The sequence below is a fragment of the Ixodes scapularis genome, unplaced genomic scaffold (assembly GCF_016920785.2).
Source record: "Ixodes scapularis isolate PalLabHiFi unplaced genomic scaffold, ASM1692078v2 PGA_scaffold10__122_contigs__length_95168666, whole genome shotgun sequence".
In the NCBI taxonomy this organism is placed as follows: Eukaryota; Metazoa; Arthropoda; class Arachnida; order Ixodida; family Ixodidae; genus Ixodes; species Ixodes scapularis.
The window spans coordinates 44,639,994-44,648,656 of record NW_024609836.1 but is presented as its reverse complement, the minus strand read 5'-3'; positions in this window follow the sequence as shown (position 1 = coordinate 44,648,656).

Here is an 8,663-nt window from a genome sequence, read left to right as displayed (position 1 = left end):
TTATACTTTTTGTTCCGAGCTATGCCCCGACCAGAATCTCTTTGCCGCAGTTTCTTTGACGACTATGCCCGACCACAGACTCCTTTAGAACTATGCCCCGATCATGGCCTCTTTGCCCGTTTATGCCTCTACCTTAGCTTTCTTGAAGACTATGCCCCAACCATAGCCTCCTTGAATTATATGCCCCGACCATAGCATCATAGCCCGACTCAGACCAGATCACAGCCTTTTTGTCCCGACTATGTCCCGACCACAACCTTCTCGTCTAAGCTTGGTTGAAGACTATGCCCCGACCACAGTCTCTGGAGATTATGTTTCGGCCAAGGCCTCTTTGCGCCGTCAACGCACCGACCTCACATTCCTCGAATACTACGCCCGATTATGTAGTCTCCTTGTCGACTACTCATACTCATATATACTCACGCGCGGAGAGCGGGCTCGGACGATGAAAGGCAGCTGGACCTATTGATTCGGCGAGCAAGCATAGTTGCCACCGCCCGGTCATCTTATAGCGGCATTCCGCATGCTTACGCCATGCTCAGTGTCACATCGCAGACTTCATTTCTAGATGTAAAGATATTTTCAGCCACTTCATTCCGTGGATCGCTGCGATCGCTCCGTGGATCGCTGTGAGATGGCTCTGAGTGCTCTGCGTTAACTTCCACGCACTATGCGTTTAATTGGTGAATTAAAACATTCTGCGTTTACTTCACAAAAAAAAAAAAAAAGTGCGTAAGAGTGAAAGGAAACGAAGATGATGCTTAATATATACCAGAGTTGACAGACAGCGCTGCGTGAGTGTTATTTCTTTGTGTGTATGTATATTTCATCGTGTGTTGTGTTTGTACGCTGTGAAGTGTTAGCGTTTAATTGCTGGAATCTCCGATGAAAGTGATGCGACGCCACGGAAAACCATCACACGCCCGCTAAATTTAGCGGAAGGTGGTAACGCAGCGTCGTCTGCATGACTGCGACCATACGACGTTATCAGCATGACACCAACCACGTGACACTCCTCACGCCACCCTAGTCGCGCACGTATACGCTTAGTTCCGTGAATGTGCTTATAGGATGCCCTAACGTTCTCGGGATGTCTTATGAACGTTCGTAGGACATTTGTGCTGCCTGGGACAGCATGACCCAAACCACGCGACCACGCCGCGTGACGTCACGGACACCACGTCATAGAGTAACGTGACTACGTCACATGACATAAAGTAATGTGACACCCAGCGCGCAGCCCAAAACACGCTGCAGTTCTGAGTCTCTCGATTTAATCCATAGGATTAGGATAAATTATTGTCGCTTTTGGCAATCCTCGCGCGCATCATATTATCGCTTGGGAGCCAATGAGATTGTGACATCACCCGGTAAAAACATCCAAGAGCGAATCGCAAGGTAAAAAGCGTTTTTGCCTTGCGTTTTTTTAGGCTGCATATAAATTAAGAGACTCTAATTTCTTTTTCGTTGCCGATTAGCATAGAACCAGAGTTTAAAATTGTATGGCAGATTGCTGGGCAATTGTGTTGCATACCTGAAACGTTCTAACATCACGTGACATCAGGTAACGTAATGCTAATTTTTCCGCTAAATCTAGAGGAGAAACTAAATTGCCCTATAGGTCACGTGACATCAGATCACGCGACGTCAATTTCCCCGCTAAATTTAGCGGGGAAACTGAATTGGTGTGCAGGTCACGGGACGTTCATTCTCCCGCTAAATTTAGCGGGGAAATTGACGTCACGTTAACTGATGTCACGTGACCTATTCACCAGTTCAACTTCCCCGCTAAATTGAGCGGAAAGGTTGAATTGGTACACAGGTATGTGATGTCTCATAATGCGACACTGCACGCGTTGCGTTATGGGACGTCACGTGACCTATAGACCAATTGAATTTCCCCGCTAGATTTAGCAGAGAGAAACTGAACTGCTGCGTAGGGTCTGAGACGTCCCATAGCGCAACGCTGCGAGCGTTGCCTTATGGGACGTCACAGGCACCGTCTTCGCGAAATGTGGCTTCACCGAAGCAGCTAGCAAAAGAACGTTTCACGTTAAAACTTGGCGGTGAAAAAAAGTTGACAAGTCAGGTGGCAAGACAGGGAAGGACGTAGCTTCACTGCCGTCCTTTACGCCGAGGTTGCTTTCACTGAAGGGCTGTCCAAAAAGGACAGGTTGTCTGCAGTTCACAACATTTGTTGTACCGGAAGTGAAGGTATTTCCCCGGTTCCGGTCACCCTTGGGACGGAAACGGGGAATGCTTCTTCCGCTTTCGTCCTTGGACAGAGACTTGGGGCATGCTCATCACGTGGGTCCGGACAGCCACTCACATGCTCTCCTGGCTGCCGTCAAGGTCTCTGCTGTTGTCAGTTCCCACCCAACCTCCTGAAGTCCTAAAACAAGAAGGAAACAAAAAAAAGGGGGGGGGGGGGGGGGCACGACAGTGAGGAGGAAACACATTGCACCATTGCTGTTCGCGTTGTTGATGTCCTCACAAGAATGCTCCCGTCTTTTTTCTTTGTTTTGTAAAACGCGCAAGCTTTGCTTTTTTTTTTTTTTTTTTTTTTTGCTTTGCGCAGCATTTGTTATGCCTTATTTGGACAGCCTTTAACTCGTACTCAGTGACGTATTGTTGTTGCCTTTCCGAGTTCAATCCGGTCGTCTCACAGTGGACTGGAATGACCCACGAATCTCGCGTTTCAGAATCCACCGCAACCGGAACCGGCGGCGATGCCTCGACGGCGGGGTCGCAGCAGTCGATGGTGTAAGTACACATAAAGTGCCCGTTCGCACTCCAGCGTGATGTCAGCAACCGGCCGCGTGCTCAATGCAGAATTGCATTCATTGTACTGAAGCTAACCCGGATTTACCCTCGAAAAGTGAAGCTTCCCGTCGTCGAAGAGAGTTGATAGCCAACTACTAAACACCTGCGCGCGAGCCCCACCAACCGCACAACGCAAATGTCAAAAAGGAAAAGAGAGGATTTGGAGACGCTTCGAGAAGACTTGTTCAGCTCCGATTCATGAAAAGCACTGCACATGGCGTCATCCTTAGTGGATCTCCGACTCGCCTCGAGCGGAAAAAAAACACCCTGAAGTTCGACTAGAGTCCGCCGCAAAGCGCCAGACTTGTGCCTTTTGCGTCGCCGCGCCTGTCACTTTGCGGCGTCCGCGTCGCTGCATGACGCGCTGGCGGCAGGGTTGACGGCGAGATGTTTTGGTGGCGCCGCCCTGTGGTTACCTCTCGTGACGTCATTACCTTGCGAACAAGTTCGATGGTGTTTGTAATTAGCATATTGGAAGCTTGAAATCATTGCGCTCTTAAATCAACACTGCTAACACCGTCGAAATTAAAGTTCTCACATTCCTGTTATTTACGTCGATGAGAAATCCGTTGTTGACGTCACAGTCAGCATTCGTCCAATCGTAGCAGGCCGACCAGCGGCGACGCTTTCGATCGCTCACGTCGCCGATAGGCGACGCCGCGTGAATTCACCGGTGATGGTGTTTGGAGGGGAAAGGCGAGGCCTAGAGCAACCAGATATGCTTACACTTCAGAGTGACGACACTTTTCAGCCATCTTGGCGATTACAAGCATGGATGCCAGTTATCTGAAGCCTCATCTGAAATCACAGGAAACGCTTTTCCGTCCTCCAGAAATGTTAAAACAGTTCTCAACAAAGCAAAATGATATATCACCCGAGCTTCTCAACGCCGTATACTTAAAGCTGAGGAGGTCGCATTTTTAAATTGTGACGATCGACAGCCTTGCGTCTGCTCTGCACTGAGCACCAAGATGGCGGCGCCCACTAGCATACCGGGGAACGGAGTGCCGATGCTTTAAGCCAGTGGTTCTCAACCATTGATGTTTCGCGGGCCCCTTGTAGATAGGCGGAGATGATGAAGGACCCCGTTCGGGGTGAGGGGAATAGAAAGGTATATATGTTAATTATGATAATAATTCAAGAAATGAATATGACGAATTTCTAGTGTGAAGCATGGACTTATCTCATTGATATACGCACAAGAGAACTCACCCGAAAATTGGAACGTTTCTTCTCAATGCGAAAGAAAGACAACTTATATTGCCGGGCTTGATCGATGAGACAGGGCTTTGCGGACCCCTAGGATGTCATCGCGGAGCGCAAAGGCCCGCGGACCCCCATTTGAGAACCACCGCTCTAAGCCAACGGCGCTAAAACGTTCAGTTGGGAAACTCACCATTGAAACCTGGAGCACTGGCGTCCACCGAGAGCGAGCTAAATGCGATAACAGCGCCACCCTTTAGCGTCGAGTTGAAACATGGAAGTTACTTTATATGGCTACTGCTAGAGTCACTGAATGTTCCCACCACCGATCTCTATGACAATTTCTGGATCGAGCTGCCCGCTCCCGCGAGTGAAGCCACCGGACGGCCATCTTGCATGCCGAAAAATCGCGGGTTTAGAGCGTTTTGGAGGCTGGCTGCAGCGTGCTGTTTAAGCCGTGAGACTTGCCGTTCAGAACTCATAGATATTTTTACGGCAGCGCAGTGCCACAGGAAAAAAATAGGCACAGCTCGTCGAAAGCTAGGCTTTTCTTTGACCGCGGATTACACATCCAACAAAAATGGTCTCCAGAAAAATTTATGATAAGATCTAAGAATTGGACGCGCTTGTCATCTGGCATCTCCCAAGTGAACTTCAGACCTCCTGATGCCTCTGTGAAGGCTCTAACAACTTTCACAACAACTTCATCCAAATTAGTATCAGTATTTAAAATTACAAGGAAATCGTCAACATACCTAAACGCCTTTACTATATGTAATTGCGCGAGACCTTCAGAGATCCGCTTGTCCAACCAGAGGCATATACGGCTTCACGCACATTGCACTCGCCAGACACATCCACACGGTATTGATTTTTGATCGGTATCCAAGCGTACGAAGGCACAGAGACGCAGCGCTTCGGCGTGCGTGTCAAGGAAGCTTTGATCCTGCCACGAGACCGGCGAAACTTGCTTTCGACGAGTTGTGCCTTTTTCCTGCGGCACTGCGTTTCCGTAAAAATTTCCACGTGTTCTCCACGGCAAGTCTTACAAGCCGTAAGACACTGAGTTTTAAAGAACTTCTTCGGCGATTCACGACGAACGAGTAGAACGCTCCAAAACCGCGATTTTTCGGCATGCAAGATGGCCGTCCGGATCAGTAATTCCCACAGTACCGAAACCCCCAGGCTCGAGGTGCCAAGATGGGCCGCAGGGTTGGGCAGTATCGCGATACAAATGTATCGCGATAGTATTTCAGAAATACATTTCGTATCTGTATTTCTGTATCGCGATACATTTTTTTCACCAGTATCTGTATTTCTGTATCGAAATACATTTGGAGCGTTTCTTTGTATCGCGATACAATCAGAATGAAATGTATTTCGTTACATTTCTTGAGCAATACTTCTCCGCCCCCCCCCCCCCCCCCCCCCCCCCCTAACAACAACAACAACAAAAAAGTCCGAACGCATTTTTTTTTTTTTTTTTTTTACTTCTCGGGGCACCAGGAGTTCAAGACATATTAGAATGCGTCTGCGGCTGCGCCCGTAATATTGCACGGCTCACGGGAACGTCATCAGCCGACGTGAACGTGACCCTGTGGTCTCGTGATCTGAGACCCAGGAAGGAGGCCAGACGTGGCCTCGGGGTGCCGACCCAGACTTTGTACACCTGCGACTAGCCTCGAGCTCACTGTTTCTCGGAGAGCTCACACCTGTGCCGGCAATATCGGGTCGCAGCCCACGTGGTCTCTGTTTGGATAATGCTAGGCGAGACTTGAGGACTGCAATTCATGTGTCGGTGGCGGAGGGTCGACAGAAAGGACCTTCACAACAGGGATGCCACCATACTGTTTTTTCAACCGTAACATACGATAAGGCACGTGTTTCAGAGTGCTTCAGGTGGTCCACTATTCTCGAAAATTCCAAATGACACTGCCTGCTCGGTCTTCAACGAGGTAACCTACAACGCATACAGCAGCGTGCTAAAGTTTCATGTTCAAGGCCACACCTACAGATAAAGAATACCAGTTCATTCCACCGTGACGTCATGTGATAAATGTTGACAGGGGCGTCCCTATTGGACAGGGGCGTGGTGATTTAGGATGACATAGAATTTATTTAGATGTCGAAGTCTTTTTGCATCACTCGTTAGACATGTCAGGGAAGGGACCACGGTCAATCCTTGATAGATCATTTGTTTTTTTGCCCATTGAAGACTCTTGAGACGTCGTCGTGTTGCTTCCACCCAGTATCAGGTGGTCTAAAAAAGGGTAAGACTTTTCGTCGTCCGAAACCACTACCTTCAATACAAAGTGCCAAGCCTACGGGAAAGTAATTTCTGGATCAAAAACTTCCTCTTGAAGCTTCATCTCAGTTGGCGTCTCAAACAAATTTCAAAAATGTATCGCAGTATCTGTATTTCTGTATTTGTATTTCTGCGCTACCTAAAATATATTCCTGTATTTGTATTTCCAAATACTTTTTGCCTCCATTTAAAATGTATTTCCGATACGTATCGCGATACATTTTTACAGATATATTTCAGTATCAGTATTTTAGGTACTATTTTAATGTATCCCAGTATTTGTATTTCCAAATACATTTTTGAGTATTTCTGCCCAACCTGGGGCTTAATCTTTTTCTTTACTTTGGTCATCATGAGCTTTTAGAAAGCACGTTTTTACGTAAAAACAAACAAAAAAAGTTTTTTTTTTTTGTAGGAACTTTTATTTAAGAATTAGTACAGAATGACAGGCGCGTGATGTTTTCTAAAAATTTAGTTTACAAGGTTTTGTGGCACAATTAATTTTTTATATATATACAACCATGTCTCACCGGTGATTTCAGGTCGCACGTCCCGACCTGGGTGCGTCCTTAATTCGGTTATTTCGGCAGTAATTCGCAGCGCATTCGCTTGGGAGAAAATGGTCAATTAAAGCCAAAATAGAACAGTGCCAGTGGACGCCAATGAATCCGATACTCCCGAACCAATATAAGCAGCCGTTTAGTTACCCGAGTGGCCGCTGCGGGGGAAAGGGGGCCGTCAGCTGTGTCACTCTTTCCTCCGCGGCCCACGGCTCTGGCCGTCACCTCGGCCGCCTCGGCTCGAACCCGCCCACCACATGGTGTCAGAAGTGGGGTGCCCTGTTCGCGCGGTTCGACATGGCTGCTAAGGACGCTCCGGTTCCTGCCCTTGCTGCCGCCAGTCTCCGGAGTCCAGCCCCGTTCTCCTTCGACGATGCCGGCGAGTGGCTTCCGTGGTTGCAGCAATTCGAAGACTACGCCTTCGCCACCGGCATGCACGTGGCGCCGGACGAGACACGGGTCAGGACCCTCCTCAATTGTATGGGTCCACGGGCACGCATCGTCCTCAGTTCGCTGATGTCCGACGAAGAGGCCTACCAGTCCTACGCAGAAGTCACCAGCCGGCTCACAAGCTACTTCATGCACCTCATAAACGAGGTGTACGAGAGCTCCCGGTTCCACAAGCGGACGCAACAGCCAGGCGAGACCGTCGACAGCTTCTTCACGGCCCTTCGGAACATGGTGCGCAAGTGTAACTATCCGTCACCAGCCGTTGAAGACCGTCTTGTTCGCGACCGTTTCGTCGTGGGTTTGGTGGATTCTTGCCTCTCGGACAAGCTGTGCCGCACACCGAGCCTCTCCCTGGACGACGCACTGGTGCAAGCCCGTCAGCACGAAGACGCCGAGCGAGAGAAGCAACGCCTGTCCCTCACAGCTGGTCAACCGACAGGGCACGTGGGCGCGGCGACTTCGCGTAAACCCGTGCAGCGCGCACACGGACGGGACCTCAGACAGGACCAACGGGACTCTGGCAACTCTGCGTCACGTGACAGGCCCGAAATTTCTCGAACCAGCAATGTTCGAGAAGCTTCTAGAAGCAGCCAAAGTGCGCAGTGCCTCTTCTGCGGTCATGAGTATCACCGACGGTCGGACTGCTCAGCTGCGAAAGCGGTCTGTAACCACTGCAAGAAGCGAGGTCACTTTTCGTCAGTGTGTCGCTCAAAGAAGTGCCTCGGTTCCGTGGAGCTCCACTCCGTTGCGACGGTAATTCGGAACAGGCGGTACGTTGAGGTCCGGGTCAACGGGCGCGCTCTCGTCTTCAAGGTGGACTCTGGCGCCGACGTTTCGGTGGTTCCGAGCTCGTTTCCTGGCTGCCCAGTTGTCCTCGACAAGCCACGTGGCGAGGAACTTTTCGGTCCGGGGAAACAACCCCTGAAGGTTCTCGGCACCTTCTCTGCGGCGCTGTCTTGGCGAGGCAAACACGTCAACGAGCGCCTCTACGTCGTTGCTGGGCAGGAGCTGGCCCTTCTCGGCTATCCCGCTATCGTCGCCCTTGGCGTTGTCAAGTTTGTCGGCGCAGTCGCAGCGGCCCGGACCGCTGCTCTCCCGGACACACCACTTCGGAAAGTCTCTCCAGCCCTTTTCGCCGGCCTGGGCACGTTCCCGGACGAGTACACGATCCGCATCAAGCCGGACACGGTACCGTATTCCCTCAGCACAGCCCGGCGTATCCCGATACCCCTACGAGACGTAGTCAAGAAGGAGTTCGACAAGATGGAGCAGGAGGGCGTGATCCGGCGCGTCGACGAACCGACGGACTGGTGTGCCGGCCT